The following is a 17,857-nucleotide window of genomic DNA, read 5'->3' as shown; positions in this document are numbered from 1 at the left end:
TTTGGGAAACATTAGTCTATGTGGTGGTTACTGCTTCTTTCCCTGTTGCTCTCTTCAGTGAAGCTAAATAATTTACTTGTGATAACACCTCTGAAAAACAGTAATGCCCTGAGCTCGGATTTCCCATTTCAAAGCCCAGAACCTTTTATCCTCCATCCCATGCTTCTGTTGCCAGGACAGGTGCACCAGGTTAGTGGAGCAAGAATGTGGCAATAACTGATTCGAAAGTATCTACATAATAAAGCTCTTGAAAATAGAGAAAGTGTGTCTTTCATTTCGGACTCTCAAAGAGAGTCACTTATGAGAACTTGTTTCTTTTATACTCAAGACTTTTAAAAGAGATTTTTTATTATTCGGTTTTGAAGAAGCAGCCAGAAAATGCAAGGAAGTGCCAGAGGTAGATGTGGAATCCCAGTCTCCCCATCCATTTGTTCACTTAAACAATTATTGATGGACAAGACCTATCTCATTAGATGTGCCTGTAGGTGGAACTGGTCCATTTTGTCCCTTGCCTTGGAAGGGGGCCCAAGGGCCCAGATCTCCCCATACCTTCAGGCGTTGGCATTCTGATCTGCACTTGGACAGCAATTACACTTCTTGGCTCCACGTCAGTGCCTGCCTTGCTATTTCAAAGCTTGTCCGTAACTCATATTTTAGGGCTCTGCACTAAAAAGTAATAAATTGACCAAAACTCAGTATACAGGCTGGCAGTTGTCTAGAGGGCATCTTGCAATTTCTGTCAAACACTGCGTGTTTCCAGTCTCCATGTGTTTCTCATCTTCCTTTGCATATGCCGCCGTGGGATACTCAGAATCGACGGTTTCTGAAATCACTGCTTTCGTTTTCACATCTGGTGATGATCTCATAGTCCCAAAGAGAGGTTATCGAAGGAACGCAATAAACTATATGCTTTTTGCTTTCTTTCCTGTTGTCTTCTAAAACAGATCAATGGGGAAAATTAAATAAACAAACGAGCGAAGCGCGCCACCTAGTGACCTCTGTGTTCGCTGCAGCTTCTACGACTGAAGTGCGTGAGAGGAGTGGCTAACGCGATTCCAGTATTGATGGAGTCACAAAAATCGTTCATTAAGGCAATTTAATCTTTGCTATTAAATGTCTTTTCAATTCATTTGGGGTAATTAAGATGCAGTTAAAGTGATTAAATTCTAATTACTTATGCTAGACAAAGACATATTTGTCACACTAATGCGGTTAACTAAGGACTCAGAAAGAAAGTTAACATTTACTTCAAATGATGCAACTGGAAAAATCAGTTCCTCTTTTCATCATTAATCCAGTGAGCTGGGTGATTATGTAATGGCACTACCAGCTCATTAAAAGGGGAAGTGCTGATTAAAATGACTGCTCGGAGGAAAACTGGAACCAGAAGTACCTCAGTACTGTTTGGTCAGCATATTCCTGCACAAAATTGCTTGGTGTTCTTTCCCTCCAAGCCCCTACCCCAGAGTAATAAACAGCTCCTGAGTTTCATCCTGACATTAAAAAAGGGCTGCCTCACAGAAAGCTTTTAGCATCTGCCTGCAGACGTTGTTAAACCAAAACATATGTTTAAATGGTAAAAGGCGACTTGGTGTAGAGAGAACCAGGCAGATGGGAAGGGGTAGGGAGGAAGAGAATTCCTGAAGGACACAGCTCCAGAAGAAAAATTTCCACTACAGGCTTCGAAAGCCCCCTTTGTTCACACCAACACCCATCCTGTTAGGAAGGTCTCCTTCACCTCCCCAGCTCCACATTCACTGTCAGATGGATGGAGACAGATGCCTCTGCCCTGGACTTATACCACACGCGGTTATTATGCACACTCCGAAGAGCGCTAAGTACCTTTGCTGCAGATTGCTCTCTTTTCGGCATTTTCCCACATTCACATGTGGATTAGAAACCATCAAGTCACTGAGGCTATTTTGCAATAATCTCCATAGGTCGTTCCCAGAATCTTAGTATAGCCTAATTATGAGTGCTCCTAAAGGGAAGATGATTTTAAACGAAATGAATTTAAAGTTTTCCTTACTCACAAAAATGGCTTTTTAAGGAAGTGCCTAGTCTCTGGCTGGTGGTTATGGGGAATGATCCAAGGACAAGAATGATCAATCAGATAATTGGGGACTGTTTTTCCCCCAGGAGACCAGTATCTCTTAGTATAGTTAAATTTGCATATGGAAACTGTAATTGTGATTTATTTATCCCATCAAATAATATCACCCCTGTTTATAACCAAAGAAATGAAAGTTATCAAATTTATGTCACTTAAGTTAAACAAGTATTTTCTTTTTTTTTCTCATTAAACTTTTTTAATGGGTCTCAAAATTCTGTGACAAATTTTTGGTCAAGTTGTTTCCATTAAAAAGTACTGATTTTAAAAACTAATAACTTAAAACTGCCACACGCAAAAAAGAAAACCAAAGTGGTCCACAAAACATTCTCCTTTCCTTCTGAAGGTTTTACGATGCATTGTTATCATTAACCAGTCTTTTACTACTAAACTTAAATGGCCAATTGAAACAAACAGTTCTGAGACCGTTCTTCCACCACTGATTAAGAGTGGGGTGGCAGGTATTAGGGATAATATTCATTTAGCCTTCTGAGCTTTCTGGGCAGACTTGGTGACCTTGCCAGCTCCAGCAGCCTTCTTGTCCACTGCTTTGATGACACCCACCGCAACTGTCTGCCTCATATCACGAACAGCAAAGCGACCCAAAGGTGGATAGTCTGAGAAGCTCTCAACACACATAGGCTTGCCAGGAACCATATCAACAATGGCAGCATCACCAGACTTCAAGAATTTAGGGCCATCTTCCAGTTTTTTACCAGAACGGCGATCAATCTTTTCCTTCAGCTCAGCAAACTTGCATGCAATGTGAGCCGTGTGGCAATCCAACACAGGGGCATAGCCAGCACTTATTTGGCCTGGATGGTTCAGGATAATCACCTGAGCAGTGAAGCCAGCTGCTTCCATTGGTGGGTCGTTTTTGCTGTCACCAGCAACGTTGCCACGACGAACATCCTTGACAGACACATTCTTGACATTAAAGCCCACGTTGTCCCCAGGAAGAGCTTCACTCAAAGCTTCATGGTGCATTTCGACAGATTTTACTTCAGTCGTTACGTTGACTGGAGCAAAGGTGACCACCATACCGGGTTTGAGAACACCAGTCTCCACTCGGCCAACAGGAACAGTACCAATACCACCAATTTTGTAGACATCCTGGAGAGGCAGGCGCAAGGGCTTGTCAGTTGGACGAGTTGGTGGTAGGATGCAGTCCAGAGCCTCAAGCAGCGTGGTTCCACTGGCATTGCCATCCTTACGGGTGACCTTCCATCCCTTGAACCAAGGCATGTTAGCACTTGGCTCCAGCATGTTGTCACCATTCCAACCAGAAATTGGCACAAATGCTACTGTGTCGGGGTTGTAGCCAATTTTCTTAATGTAAGTGCTGACTTCCTTAACAATTTCCTCATATCTCTTCTGGCTGTAGGGTGGCTCAGTGGAATCCATTTTGTTAACACCAACAATTAGTTGTTTCACACCCAGTGTGTAAGCCAGAAGAGCATGCTCTCGGGTCTGCCCATTCTTGGAGATACCAGCTTCAAATTCACCAACACCAGCAGCAACAATTAGGACAGCACAGTCAGCCTGAGATGTCCCTGTAATCATGTTTTTGATGAAGTCTCTGTGTCCTGGGGCGTCAATGATAGTCACATAATACTTGCTGGTCTCAAATTTCCACAAGGAGATATCAATGGTGATACCACGTTCCCGCTCAGCTTTCAGTTTATCCAAGACCCAGGCATACTTGAAGGAGCCCGTTCCCATCTCAGCAGCCTCCTTCTCAAATTTTTCAATGGTTCTTTTGTCGATGCCACCGCATTTGTAGATCAGATGGCCAGTAGTGGTGGACTTGCCCGAATCTACGTGTCCAATGACGACAATGTTGATATGAGTCTTTTCCTTTCCCATTTTGGCTTTTAGGGGTAGTTTTCACCACACCTCTGTTCTGGCGGCAAACCCGTTGCGAAAAGCAGTATTTTCTTTTTAAATAAACTGGTCGGCCGGGCACAGTGGCTCATGCCTGTAATCCCAGCACTTTGGGAGGCTGAGGCAGGCAGATCACGAGGTCATGAGATTGAGACCATCCTGGTCAACAGGGTGAAGCCCTGTCTGTACTAAAATACAAGAAAAAAAAAAAAAGTAACCCAGGTATGGTGGCCTGCGCCTGTAGTCCCAGCTACTCAGGAGGCTGAGGCAGGGGAATCACTTGAACCTGGGAGGCAGAGGTTGTAGTGAGCCGAGATCGCACCACTGCACTCCAGCCTAGGCGACAGAGTGAGACTCCATCGCAAAATAAACTGGTCAGTTATTTGAATATTTACAGAGTCATTATTAATGTAATGGATCGTATTATACCATCTTCAGTTACAAAAAATAAAATAAAATTCCCTCTCTGGATTAAGAATCAAGTGCCCCAGAGAAAGTTTCCTGTAGTAATTAGCTCTTAGATATTGTCAAGTAATTTAACCTTTCTGGGCCTCAGTCTCAATAAATGTGGAATTAAGGATTTGGCTTTAGGGTCCCTTCCAGGTGTCACATTCTATGGTTGATTGCCTTCTATGATGACTGTGTATCTATCCATGGGGGAAGCTTAGTTGGGACCCTAGTCTCTTCTAAGTTTAGTGCCATGTCTGCAGTTTCAGGACTCAACAATGTGTAAGGCTCAGGGGAGCAGTCCCTTGTCAGGTGGTCAGGAGTAAATAACCTATCCAGGTAGGAGCTCTGCCTTCGAGCTCCAAAGTGCTGCGGCTTGAGATTCCATTGCTTGTGTTCTAGTAGCACAAACGTGTTGGCAAGGATATGGGTCATTAGGAACTCTTAACCACTGCTGGTGGAAAGGAAAGTAAATTGGCACCTTGACTACAAAAAAAAAAATAGTGTCAATAACTTGGCATCATCTTCTCCACCTGCACCTACATATATCTAGCAATTCTACCCTTTGGCATATTTTATAGGTAAATTCATAAATGCTCTTAGAGACATGCAAAGACTGTTCATATCAGCATTGTTCCTAAGAGCAGAAAAACAGAAAAAGTCTAAACGTTCACTGACAAGGAATGCGTAAATAAATCATGATATATAAAAACTATTTTTTTTAAAAAATGAGAAACATAAATTTAAAGGAGTAGTTACCTCTGATAGGGGAAGGCAGGAAGATAAGAGGCAAGAACACCAAGTAGCTTCACAAGGCAACTAATGTTCTAGTTCTTTTGTTGAGTGGTGGGCTCATAGCTGCTCATTTTGTTACTGTGCTTCATATCTTACATATATGATACATATTGTTTGGTAGGCAGTGATTATTATTTATTTTTAACGTTGGGGAGGTAAAAACATTGTTTTTGTCTGATTCCCCAACCCAAGCAATTTGGACCAAGCAAACCTCAAGACATACTCTATTGTCATTTAAGCAGGTTCTAGCTCCATGCTAAATGTCAGCTCTCATAGGAATTATATTCAGCCAATTTTGGACAGGAGGATAAAATAAGTAAAGGAGAGAATTTCGTTAAATATGGAAAGAAGAGTTAATTCTTTCACTCATTTGTACTCCTGCTGTAGCAAGTTCCGTGCTGAGGACTGGGAATGGAATGTGTAACACGCTTTTTCTTTGGAACTCACAGTCTAGCAGGGAAGAGAACAAATAGCTGTTTACATGTTTCATGTGTGTGTGTGTGTGTGTGTGTGTGTGTGTGTGTGTGTGTGTGTTTTCCAGGAAGGACAAGTTTAAGGTGTGATGAAGGGACAGTTTTGAAGATCTGGAGGATGAGTAGGACTTGGGACAGAAATGGAGGAAGAGGTTTCCAGGCAGAGGGAACAACAGCATGCGTGGGGGCCCTGGCTCAACTCCTTTTGCAGAAGAGCTCTTAGGTTGGAATTACTATGAAGCTAAAAGCTTGTTTCTTCCCCAGCACAGCTGAGTGACACAAAACATTGCCATCAATTACAAAAGCATTCTCCAAAGCTGTGGTTTTCAGTGGTGGGGAGCCATGGACTGAGGGTTTCACATTCCTCTAGAAGAGCAAATCAGATTGGAGGGGGAGAAAGGGGGAGAATATGTGCGGCTTAAAAAGTTTCCCAGGTGATTCTAATATAAATTCAAGTGGTGAATTAGAATAATGGTATTGAGAATTTAAGGGCAGACGACTCTTACTCCCTTATTTATTTCTGGAATAACCTATAGCTTCGTAGCTTACTCTGTGTATAACTGTGTGTTTGTGTGTGTTTATAAAATCTTTTACTTCTTTTGATCTTTTTGAAATCAAAAGTTCACTCAAACCTCAAGATCCTTAGAGGAATAATTGATTCAACCTGCTCCTCCATCTAAAAAAGTTATTAATGTTCTATAGGTCCTCACTACTCAAAGTGTGGCTCCCTGAACAGCAGCATCGACCTCACCTGGGAACTTGTAAGAACTGTAGACCCTCAGGTTCCACCCTAGACCTACTGAACCTGAATCTGTATTTCAACAAGACCCCCAGGAAATTCTTGTGTCCATTAAAGTCTGAGAAGCACCACTCATGGCCATGTTACGTCACTCAAAAGGTCTGTTTTCCTTCATTCGCCCAAACACTGATCAGGTGCCTCCTATGTGCCAGGCACTAGGCTGAGTACAGGGGCACAAAAGAGGAATGAGGTGTCTATTGTATCCTGGAGGAGCTCACAGGGAGGAAGCACGCAGGAAAATAAATACTGACAACGTCTCTGATCTGGGTAGGAATAAAGTTCTATGGGAGCAGGCAGGAAAACTGGAAAGAAGACTGAAAGGAGATGACAAAGGACCTGGTGTGTTTGTGCAGCCCAAAGGAAGTTGTGACCTGTCGTGGAGTGAAATGATCAGATTTGTGCTTTTGAAAGCATGCTGGAGATGGAGATAATGGGAAGAAAAGTCGCAGGGGACTAACTAGAAGTGGCAATAGATTCTGAGGGTCTGATTATATGTCATTGTCAGCAAAGGTGGAGAAACTGGGTGGCAAAATTTGACAGCTATTTCTAAAGTCAAGTAGACATGGTGGAGAGTGAAAATGGAAATGGAACAGGCTCCTTGCTTCTGGCATGGGAAGCTGGGTGCTTGGATATACCTTTAACTGCAGAGTGGCTATGTGGATGTCAATATAAAGATGGAATGTTTCAGAATAGCCCACCCTCTCAAACACATTCCTACAACAGGTGGGCTGTCTGGCTTCTGTACAGATTTGAGGTATCCAGTTAGATTGTTTCTGTCTCACCGGAACTTGTTACTTACTGGGAGAGACACGACGTGAGCATGATGCTAATGAGGTGAAGACTGTGGGTCTTTTGGGTCCAGTTTTCACTTCCTGCTGTAGGAGGGCAATGGTAGTTATTCACATTCCAGCCAGCCACCTCCCTGGGTACAAGGAGCCCTGAAGAACCAGTGGAAGGAGTTAGCCCAAATCCATCCCTGCTGTTAGAGAAACAAAAGTAACTCCCCAGTAATGGTAACACAAGAGCTGTCTATCTATAAACAAAGAACAAAGCAGAGTAGACAGAAGCATAGACATGTGGGTGGGGCAGACAAATGTTGGAAAGTCCTGGTTTGAGTCACTTACAAATCAGACTGTGATGGAAACTAATCAGTTTAAAGGCAAGCATATTTTCATATGAAAACACATTTTGCTTTCCTCCAATCTAGTTATTTTCACAGCTGTTCCATGAGCAACAGATTTTTTAAAAGAATTGTTTTTAATTAATAAATATTTTGAACATATACTATATGCATATCACTTTTTTTAAGTTGGACAGCATGAAAATGTATACGGAAAAAAACAAGTTTTCCTCCCAACCGTATTCCCTAGGTCCCCAAGTCCCCCTCCCTTAGAAGAAACCCCTGTTACTAGTTTCTTATATATTCTTAAGAGATAGTCTATGGCTTTTTAAGTGTGTGTATGTGTTTGTGTGTGTGTGTTCCTCTTTAAAAATAATCAAGGGCCTCTCCCATCTCCCAAAAGATAACTTTCTAGGGAAAGTACTAAATGGCTCTTACTTCTTTTAATTATTTTGCCAGAAAATTGCCTCCCTAGAATATGTTGCCCAGTGCAATTATCTGAGTAATGAAATTAAAAGAGAAGTAGCACAGGGTGACTACCCCTCTAGGTAGGTTGAAAATGCTCCCAAGTGCTTCAATGGTGGTCCCCTTATTCTAGCTCTATTTTTCTTTTTGAGACAGTCTCACTCTGTCACCCAGGCTGGAGTACAGTGGCGCAATCCCGGCTCACTACAACCTCCGCCTCCTGTGTTCAAGTGATTCTCCTGCCTCAGTCTCCAGAGTAACTGGGAATTACAGGTGCATACCAGTGCACCCGGCCATGTTTTGTATTTTTAGTAGAGACAGGGTTTCGCCATGTTGGCCAGCCTGGTCTGGAACTCCTGACCTCAGGTGATCTGCCCACCTCAACCTCTTATTCTAGCTCTTTTACGAAAGACAATTCAATGTGTGAAAGATGTTCAAAATGCAAGCTTATAAAACATTCAATCTACCATACAGTTTCCTCTTTTAAAGTAATAACTACACTCAGACACAACTACAATATCATTTTAGAGCACTACCTTCAACACAAGGGTGGAGATTTTTTCCAAAAAGTTAATTATTGTACCATTTATATATATTTCTTTGAAGTCTGCTTTTGTCATGACATAGCCTTAGTAAATTTTTTTAACATTTGTTTGATACTTACCATGTTCAAGCACCTTGTATCTTATTTCTTAATTTATTTTTTAATTCCAATGCTTTTTTAAAAAGTAACTTCTGGCCAGGTGCGGGTGGCTCACGCCTGTAATCCCAGCACTTTGGGAGGCCCAGGTGGGTGGATCACCTGAGGTCAGGATTTCAAGACCAGCCTGAGCAACATGGTGAAACCCCATCCCTACTAAAAATACAAAATTAGCTGGGCATGGTGGCGCTTGCCTATAGTCCAAGCTATTTGGGAGGCTGAGGCAGGAGAATCATTTGAACCCTGGAGGGGGAGGTTGCAATGAGCCAAGATCGTGCCATTGCATTCCAGCCTGGGCAACAAGAGCGAAACTCTGTCTCAAAAAAATAAAAAAATAAAATAAGTAACTTCATTTCTTGTTGTAAAAGTATTAGTATTATATACATCCTTTGAGCTGGAGCTGCAGGGTAAAATACTAATAAAGAAGAAAAAATACAAGAATCACCCACAGCACCCCATACAGATAACCGTGTGTGTGTGTGTGTGTGTGTGTGTGTGTGTGTGTGTCCTTCCAATCTTTTCCCTATGGGATGGTATATACTACTATTTTGCAACTTTTTAAATTAAAAAATCCTGTTATTAAATTTATGGTGGAGTATTTGAAAATACATAAAAGAATAATGGAGGCAATAAAAAAAACTCTGGTAATTCCATCATCCCTGTCCTTTCCCAAATACATCATGAATAGCATTCATTTATTCAACATATAGGTATAGTGAGAGGATATTTGCAAGGTAGCAGAGGAAGAGGCAAAAGCTATCCCTTTGTTCCTGGAGCACTCTATATTAGAAAATATTCTACAAATCTTCTATTTCAGAGCTATGCTATGCTATAATTTATTTAACCATTCCCCTATTTTTAGGCACTTAACTTGGTCCATAAATTGGTTGGGAATCAAATTTTTTTGATTTCATAATATTTTAGAAATATCTTCATTTACATAGTCTTTCCAACAACCTTTCCTATCATTGGATATTTCAGGTGTTTTCCAGGGTTTTTCATTTTGTTTTGTTTTTGCCATTATTAACTAATGGCACAGCAGTCAGCAAAAGTATACATGAAACTCTATCGAATAGTTTTTTTCTTCTTTCAAAAATAATTTTTCTTAAGCTATTATTTGAGAAATTATTTCTCACATTATTTAAGGAATACATTCTCCATGTAGAAGCTTTGGAAAATATGAAACATTATAAACAATAAAACAGAATCAAAACACCCATAATCCCACAACCCAGAGATAATAGCTACTTATATATTGGTTTGTTTCCTTCTAGTTTTTTAAAAGTACACATACAAAATACATCTAAAACTTTTATTTTCACAAAATTGAAAAAACTGAATTTACAGTTAAATCTAACTCAATGTCATTAAATGTTCAAAAACATGATATTTAACATTTTTATTTGGAAATTATTTCAAATTTATAAATAGTTGCAAAATTAAAATCCTACAGAAAACATCGGTATACTCTTTACCCCATTAACATTGAGCAATTGGCCAATTAACATTTTATCCCATTTGCTTTATCATTGGCATGTGTGCTCTTGCCTTCATTCTCTCATGCACAGCCTTTCTTCACTGAGACATTTGAGGGTAAGTTGCATATGTCATGGCCCCTTACCCCTAAATACTTGAATGTATTTCTTAAGAATAGGGATATTCTCTTAGATAGCCACAGTTCAGTTTTGTGAATTAACCCAGTCATGTCCCTTCTAGCATTGTTTTCCTCCAATGCAGGATTCAGTCTTGAGGTTAGTAGTCACATCTCTTTTGCTGCTTTTAATATGAAACATTTCCACAATCTTTGCCTTTTACAATATTGACATGCTCTCTTTTAAAATAAGATTATTCTCCTTTCATGTTTACCTGATGTTTCCTCATGATTAGTTCGAGGTTGAGCTTTCTTACCCAGAAAGCTGCATAGGTGACAGTGTCGTTTTTTCAAGGGATCACATCTGAAAGCGCACAGTGTCTGTCTGTCCCTCACTTAATAGGTGAGTTAATTTTGATCGCTCAGTCAAGGTGATCAAGGTGTTGTCTGATTTCTCTACTGTATAATCACTGTTTTATTTCCTTCCTTACAACTTATAAGCAGGCTATGGGGAAATGCGTTAAGATCATGCAAATATCCTACCCTTCATCAAAATTCCCCCATAGATTTAGCTTCTATTGATTCTTGCCTGATCTAATCTTTGTCATCATGGTTTTAAAATGATTTTCCCTCTCTAGCACTCCTGCCATGTTTAACGGTCAGCCTTTAGCTTTCTACAGTAAACAACAGCCTTCCTTCTCTCTCACTATCCATTTATTATTGGAGTGGACTCAGGCGTTCCTTTTTTTTCCAGTGGCTTACAATTCATTACTGTACTTAATTCTTTTGGTGCTAAATTGTCCCAGATTTGACTGATGAGAGTCCTTTCATTCTGACTCCTGTGTCCCTGTGACATGCTCACATTTTTTTTTTAACTTTCTGGCATCATAAGATGTTCCAAGCTCATTTGGTACATATTCTGCCCCAATCCTAGAATGTGCCACTTCTTTGATGAGCCCTGGTTCATCCTGGTAGGGAACAATGTTAGAGTCCAAGATGGCCTGGGCACTAAGTGTGCTCATGGCTATTAGGGTGAAAACCATGACTTTGGTTTTCTGCCCTCTCAGACAAAGCCAGGAAACAGATACATATACATTTATTTACACACACATACAAATACTCATATACACATTCATACATACATAATATCCATGTACACATAAACATGCTTATATACATGCTCATGTACGTACTTCTAAACTCATTAGTTCATACTAGTACCTCCACCTCCAATTGCAATATATCCTCAGAGGATGTTTTCCTGCCTTCCCCCATTCCCTATTTACATGTCTTTTCCTGCACAGTGAGAACTCTGGTACCCAGTAACCTACCTCTCTCCCTCTCTCTTTCTTTCTCTCTGTCTCTCTCTCACACACATTTACTCATTTGCGCAATCCTGTAATACATCTAAAATCATTTCAAAATTGCTTTGCCCATACCCATAAAATAAACAAACCTGTTTAAGAATGCTTTGGTTAAGATTCTTTTGCAGTTCTCTCTCCCCACCCCATCCACCATATCCACACCCCAGCATCACTTGGGAGCTTGTTAGAAATCCTATGGAATCAGAAACTGGCTGGAAACTCTGGTTTGTTACATTTTAACAAGCCCTGGAAGTGATTCTAATGCATGTTACAGTTTGATAAGCACACCCCAAAATATGCAGTTTGGGTTTGTGTTATGTGTATGTGTGTGTGCACTCATGCCACGTGTTATTATGTAAAATAACACTTTAAGCATGCTCTAAATGTAACAACTCTAAAACAAGCCCAGTACAAACTAATAGGGGTCCTGTCACAGCATGGGTGTGGAGGTGCAGAAATACAACAAAAACAACAAAAACCCTCCAGTTCTTTAGTTCATCTCTTGGTGCCAGCCCGGTGGATAATAAGGGGTGGCACAGAAACCTTGTTCTTCCTCTTTCTGGGCATGAGATACCCTTACTTGCCCACAGGGATGCCCTTCAGTCCCACAGCTCCCTCCCTCCCATGTTAGGCACTTGGCAGTAAATTTGGACAAGTCAAGATGAAGGAGGCCCTGTCAATTAGTGCTAAAAACTCACAGTCATTACTGTGATCTTTTCCTCCATTCTCACCCAACTTCCTCTTTCATCATAATCACAGAACAAAACCCTCTGCCTCCAGCAATGAACTCCGTGGACACTTCACACACATCTCGCTTTTTTTTTCCTCTGCCAGACTGTCTATGACAATCAATGCAGCTGGGTTTGACAAGTACAATTTCACTGCAGGGAGAGGATGGTTACCTGGGCCTTGCCCAGTCCCACAGAAAGACCCCACAAAGCAAGCTTTCCTGGACCCAAAATCACAGGAATTACCTGGTATACTTCTCAAAGCACAGATTCCCAGGCCACTCCTAAAATTCTGATGTAGTCAGCCTGTGTTTTTGCCAAAGTATGGAGTAATTCTTTTGATCTTGGAAAGGTCTAAAATACTGTCCTAGGAGCAAGTGGCTCTCCAGTTTATTGGGCATTCAAATTACTGGGAAGCTTGTTTAAAATATCTGCTTGTGATGGATGCACCAAAATCTCACAAATCACCACTAAAGAACTTACTCATGTAACCAAACACCACCTGTACCTCAATAACCTATGGAACAAAAATGAAAAAAAAAAATTGTGATTATCAAAATTACATCTATTAATACATGCTCAGTGTAAAAAAAATCCAGACATTACTTAACAACATAAATAAGAATGCAAACAACATCTATAATCTCACCATTTAGGAAGAATCACAATTTATATTTTGGTGTACATTCTTCTCAACTTTTTTCCATAGATACACACACACACACACACACACACTTGCTTTTATGCAAAATGAGATGATTCTATGTATGCAGTTTTGTCGTCTGCTTGTCCTTTTTGTAAGACAGGATGAATAGTTTTCCACTGCAATAAATATATATCTACATCATTATTCTTAATGGCTATAGAATTTTCTACTATATTTATTTGTTCATTTATTCAATAAACGTTCATATATAGACCAAGCACTGAGCTAGATTCTGGGGATGTAGTCATAGGTAAGCAAGTCTTTGCAAACACAAATTTACCATAATTCCTTAATTAACTCCCTATAGTTTTCACTACTATAAAAGGATCTATGATGAATGTGTACGTATATTTTTGAGCACTTGCCTGAAGATAGCCTTAGAATAAATTCCTAGAATTGTTAATTACTTGATCAAAAGTAAATATATTTTAATATTGATGTAAATGTAGATCATCTTTCAGAACAGTTGTTCCAACTAATGTTCCCATCAAAAGTGCCTATTGCTCCTTATTCTTGTCAGCACTGAGGATTAGTAAGGTTTTAAATCTTTGCCAATCTGATAGACAAAAAATCAAAATAAATGTTCTCTCTCTCTCATAAACTGACAGAGAGTTCATATCCTTTGCCGTGGATGTTTTTATTTCTGAGTGATTTGCATAAAGAAATTATTGTGTATTTTACAACTGCTTCTCAATTTTGTCTTTGGATTTGGTTTGTGGTATTTTAAGCCACATTAAAGTTCATTTTTTTCCACGTTAAAAAAATTAATTAGAAAACAAAATATCTGCTTGCAAACCTCACTCTCAGAGACAGTAGGTATAGGATGAGGTTCCAAAATGTGCATTGTGAACAAGCCGCCCCTTTGTGCTCCCAGGCGATGGTGATATATTTGGGCCACACCTTTAATGGAGTTCACGCTCGGGACTCTCAGCCCTTGTTACTCAGAGTGTGGTCCTGGACCAGCAGCTAGACATCACCTGGGAGCTTGTTAGATGGTCAGAATCTCAGGGCCTACCCTGGCCTGCCGAATCAGAATCTTCGTCTTAACAAGATGTCCAGGTGATTTAAGTTTGAGAAGACCGATTTAGAGGAGTGGTTCTCAGCCTTGGCTAAGTATTAGAATCACCTAGGGAGCTTTCAAAAATCCCAGGCTTAGGCCTCTGCGAGACTGAATAAATCAGTATCTCTGGAGAAGGATCCCAGGCACAAGTGCTTTTAAAGTTTCTCAGTGGTTCCCATTTACAGAGAAGACTAAAAACTTCTGAGGGTCCTTCCAGTCTCTCCCATTGCAGAATGCAGGCCAGCCCTGAAGCCCAGGAGAAAGAAATGATGCCCTAACCCATGGATCCAGGGCTCTATAATGGCCAGAGGTCCTACTCACAAAGCCCAGCGGCTTGCCAGAAGAAAAAGAAACAAAATGGGATAGCATTTCACCTTATTTACAAAGCATTCTTTGAGTCTTTCATCCCTTGAATTTGAATTTCTTCAAGACTATTCTGCTGGAGTCATCTCATAAATTTATTGTTAAGGTTTCTACCACACAGACTCTCTGGATATTTGCTGACATTATCCATAAATCTGATCCTTATCTCCTCTCTATTTAAGGCAGATATGGACCAGTCACCACCCAAACTTAGCAAAGACGGACACAGACAGTACACCTCTGCCCTCTGGTACTCAGTGGCCCCACCTGAGCACCTAACCTTGAGCAAGAGGGGCTGATTACCTACTCCTAACTAATTTCAATGTCCCACTCCAAATTAATTTCCTCTGCGCCTTCTGCTCCTCCAGCTCTGTTGCTCCAGCCTGCTCCTTACCTGTCCCTGAGCTCCCTTCAGACCCAGTCATAGGAGTGGTGGCAATACCAAGGACTCAGCCAACCTTCACTGACTTCCCAGTCAGTGACATATCAGATATATCCCCATATATTCCCCATATATATCCCCATATATTTCTGATATAACATTTCAGAAATATCCCCATGGTGCCATTAAACTACTGCAAATATCACTATCCAGTAAAGGTATTAAGGCTATCTCATGGAACTTCATTCTATGTACACATTTTCAAAACTTAAAAGACTTGTGTCTTTTGCATCTCTATTTTCTATGGAGCCGCATCCAACTTGCTTTTCCAACAAGGGTGCTGAGTATGCTGAGGAAATAATACATGGTCTAGTGTTACCGACTGTGTGAGAGAGATGGGTAGGTAACTAATTATATTGTGGGAGGGTGCTCTGTGGGCACAAAAGACAACAACTCTCCCTGGAAGGGAGAGGGGAGGGAGAAGGCTTAGCAGAAAAGAAGATGCTTGAGGTTGGCCTTCATTGCATAGGGAGTTTTTGTATGAAAAAGAGAAAAGGAAGGACATTCTGGGTGCAGGAAACATCTTGGGCAAAGCAGTGGTGGTGTGGAGGTTCATACCTAGGAATGACTTCTGAGCAGTGTGGCAGGAGCGATTGATATTGAGTGGGCAGTAGTAGGAGGTGACATGGGAAACGTGGTTGAGGTCAGAGTGTCAAGGTCCTTGAATATCGTGGGAGAGCAGCCGCCAAGGGCTTTCATCTTGGGCTTTTGGGAGATCCCTGTGAAACGAATTGTACAAAATGCGTGTCATGGGAAGAATAGCATTTACAGTTTGATTCTACGGACAACTTTCCAGAAAAGCAAACTAGGAAAACTTCACTAATTGGAAATTAATTAGAGAAAATGTCTGATGACTTAGTGAAAACTCAAGATTGTAGGTTTTTAAAAGAAATTCTGTTTTATAACTCTCAATTACTGTAAATACTATAACATATACATCTATTAATTAGAAAAATTAGGTCGATAAGCTAAGACTTACAATTCACAATAGGCATAGATGAGGTAAAAATAAGCAGGTAATTCATCAGGTATGCTTTTTGTTTTGACTGTTTTGTGGAATTACCATTATAACTAGAGCATCCATATCACAGATTTCCAATTATTGGAGGCAAACTATTGAGAGTCTTTTTTAAGTGAGGGATACTGATGTAATAAAACTCCAACTGATCAGCCATTACCAGAACTTTAGGAATTTAGAATTCTTAAAGAATTTAGAAAAATCCTTTTTTAGTTTTAATTTTTAATTATGGATACATAATAGTTGTATATATTTATGGGGTACATGTGATATTTTGATACAAGCATACAATCTGTAATGATAAAATCAGGGTAACTAGGTTATCCATCACTTCAAGCATTTATCATTTTTTCATGTTCAGAACATTCCAATTCAACTCTTTTAGCGATTTTGAAATACACAATAAATTATAATTAACTGTAGTTGCCCTATAGCGCCACCTAACACTAGATCTTATGCATTCTATCTAACTGTATATTTGAACCCATTAAGCGTCCCCTCTTTGTCCCCCCTCCCCACTACCCTTCCCAGCCTCATTCTACTCTCCATCTCCATGAGTTCAGTTTTTTTTTTTTAGCTCCTACCTGTGAGTGAGAACATGCAATATTTACCTTTCTGTGCCTGGCTTATTTCACTGAACGTAATACCCTCCAGTTCCATCCGTGTTGCTGCAAATGACAAGATTTCATTCTTTTTATGGCTGAATTATATGTATATATGTATATGTACCACATTTTCTTTATCCATTCACCTGTTGATGGACACTTAGATTGATGCCACATCTTGCCTATTGTGAATAGTGCTGCAATAAACATGGCAGTGCAGATATCCCTTCAATATATGGATAGAAATCAAAATTCTTGAGCCAAACTTGCAGAAAAGAGCCATATTGCCCTTTGCTACTGACCAAACTAGCAGGTGCAAGGCTGCAGCTTCTCACTCCCCACCAGTTCCTTTGAAGCTGCAGTACAGGGGGAGAGCTTCATGGAGGGAAGGGTCAGGTTGATGGGTGTCTCTTCCTGTGAGTATGAAAACTGATGAGCCTGTGCTTAGGAAAATGTGTGCACGTGAGCGTGGATGGCCAGCAAGAGGACGATGCCAGTGTCATTGGGTACTAAATGCATTCTTTCGACAAGAATTCTCAGCTACTATTCTAATTCAGGTTTAGCCTCTATCACAGGGAAAACAGAACAAGGGATGGAAGACAAAGCTTGTGGAGAGAAGAACTGAGATAGTCTAGAATCACACCAAAATAGCTGTTTGCAGGGTCAGAGAAAGCGAAAGCTGGTATGGTTCTGTTTCCCCGCAGTCTGTTCCTGAGGAGGAGCGGGGGCGCACCTCCCGATGTCCTCCAGTGCTGTCATGGGGCCCTGCGCTGGCTGAAATCCCAGCTGTACCATTTTGCTGTTGGGGTGACGTGGGCCAGTCCCTTAACCTCGCCGAGCTTCAGGCTGCTCATTCGTCGACTAGCGAGAATAACAGTATCTCCCTCGTGCCCTTATTGTGAGGTCTGGTAAGGTGATTCATGAATGGGGCTTAGCTCAGGAGTTGCTGTCCACCCCTCCCAGGCCCAGGCAACCTTGTCCAGGGTTCCCATCTCTCCTGGGATGCAGCTGTGGAGCTTCACCTGGAGAAGACAGGTCCATCACCACATTTTATTCACTGACTCAGGAAGGACTCCAGGCAGCAGACTATGGGATGACAGGATTCTGTCCTGGACACCTCTGCTAGGGAAGCAGATCAGGGGCAGGGAGAGGCTACAGTCACTTCCCTGACCTGGCTTTTGCCAAGG

The 17,857-nt window shown here is 40.9% G+C and overlaps 1 protein-coding gene and 1 pseudogene across 3 annotated transcripts in view; one reads left to right on the top strand and one right to left on the bottom strand.

The window, feature by feature from the left end:
* Nucleotides 1–17,857, top strand: part of ONECUT1 (one cut homeobox 1) — a 38,775-nt gene that overhangs the window by 8,619 nt on the left and 12,299 nt on the right. The window lies entirely within an intron of this gene.
* LOC108538121 (elongation factor 1-alpha 1 pseudogene) lies at nt 2,287–4,047 on the bottom strand (annotated as a pseudogene). The gene has a single exon (XR_001888004.1). The product of XR_001888004.1 is annotated as an elongation factor 1-alpha 1 pseudogene (transcript).

Source organism: Rhinopithecus bieti, unplaced genomic scaffold, assembly GCF_001698545.2.
Source record: "Rhinopithecus bieti isolate Rb0 unplaced genomic scaffold, ASM169854v2 scaffold_14454, whole genome shotgun sequence".
Taxonomy (NCBI): domain Eukaryota; kingdom Metazoa; phylum Chordata; class Mammalia; order Primates; family Cercopithecidae; genus Rhinopithecus; species Rhinopithecus bieti.
Note: the sequence above shows the minus strand (reverse complement) of the source record. Positions and strands in the feature narration are given on the sequence as shown.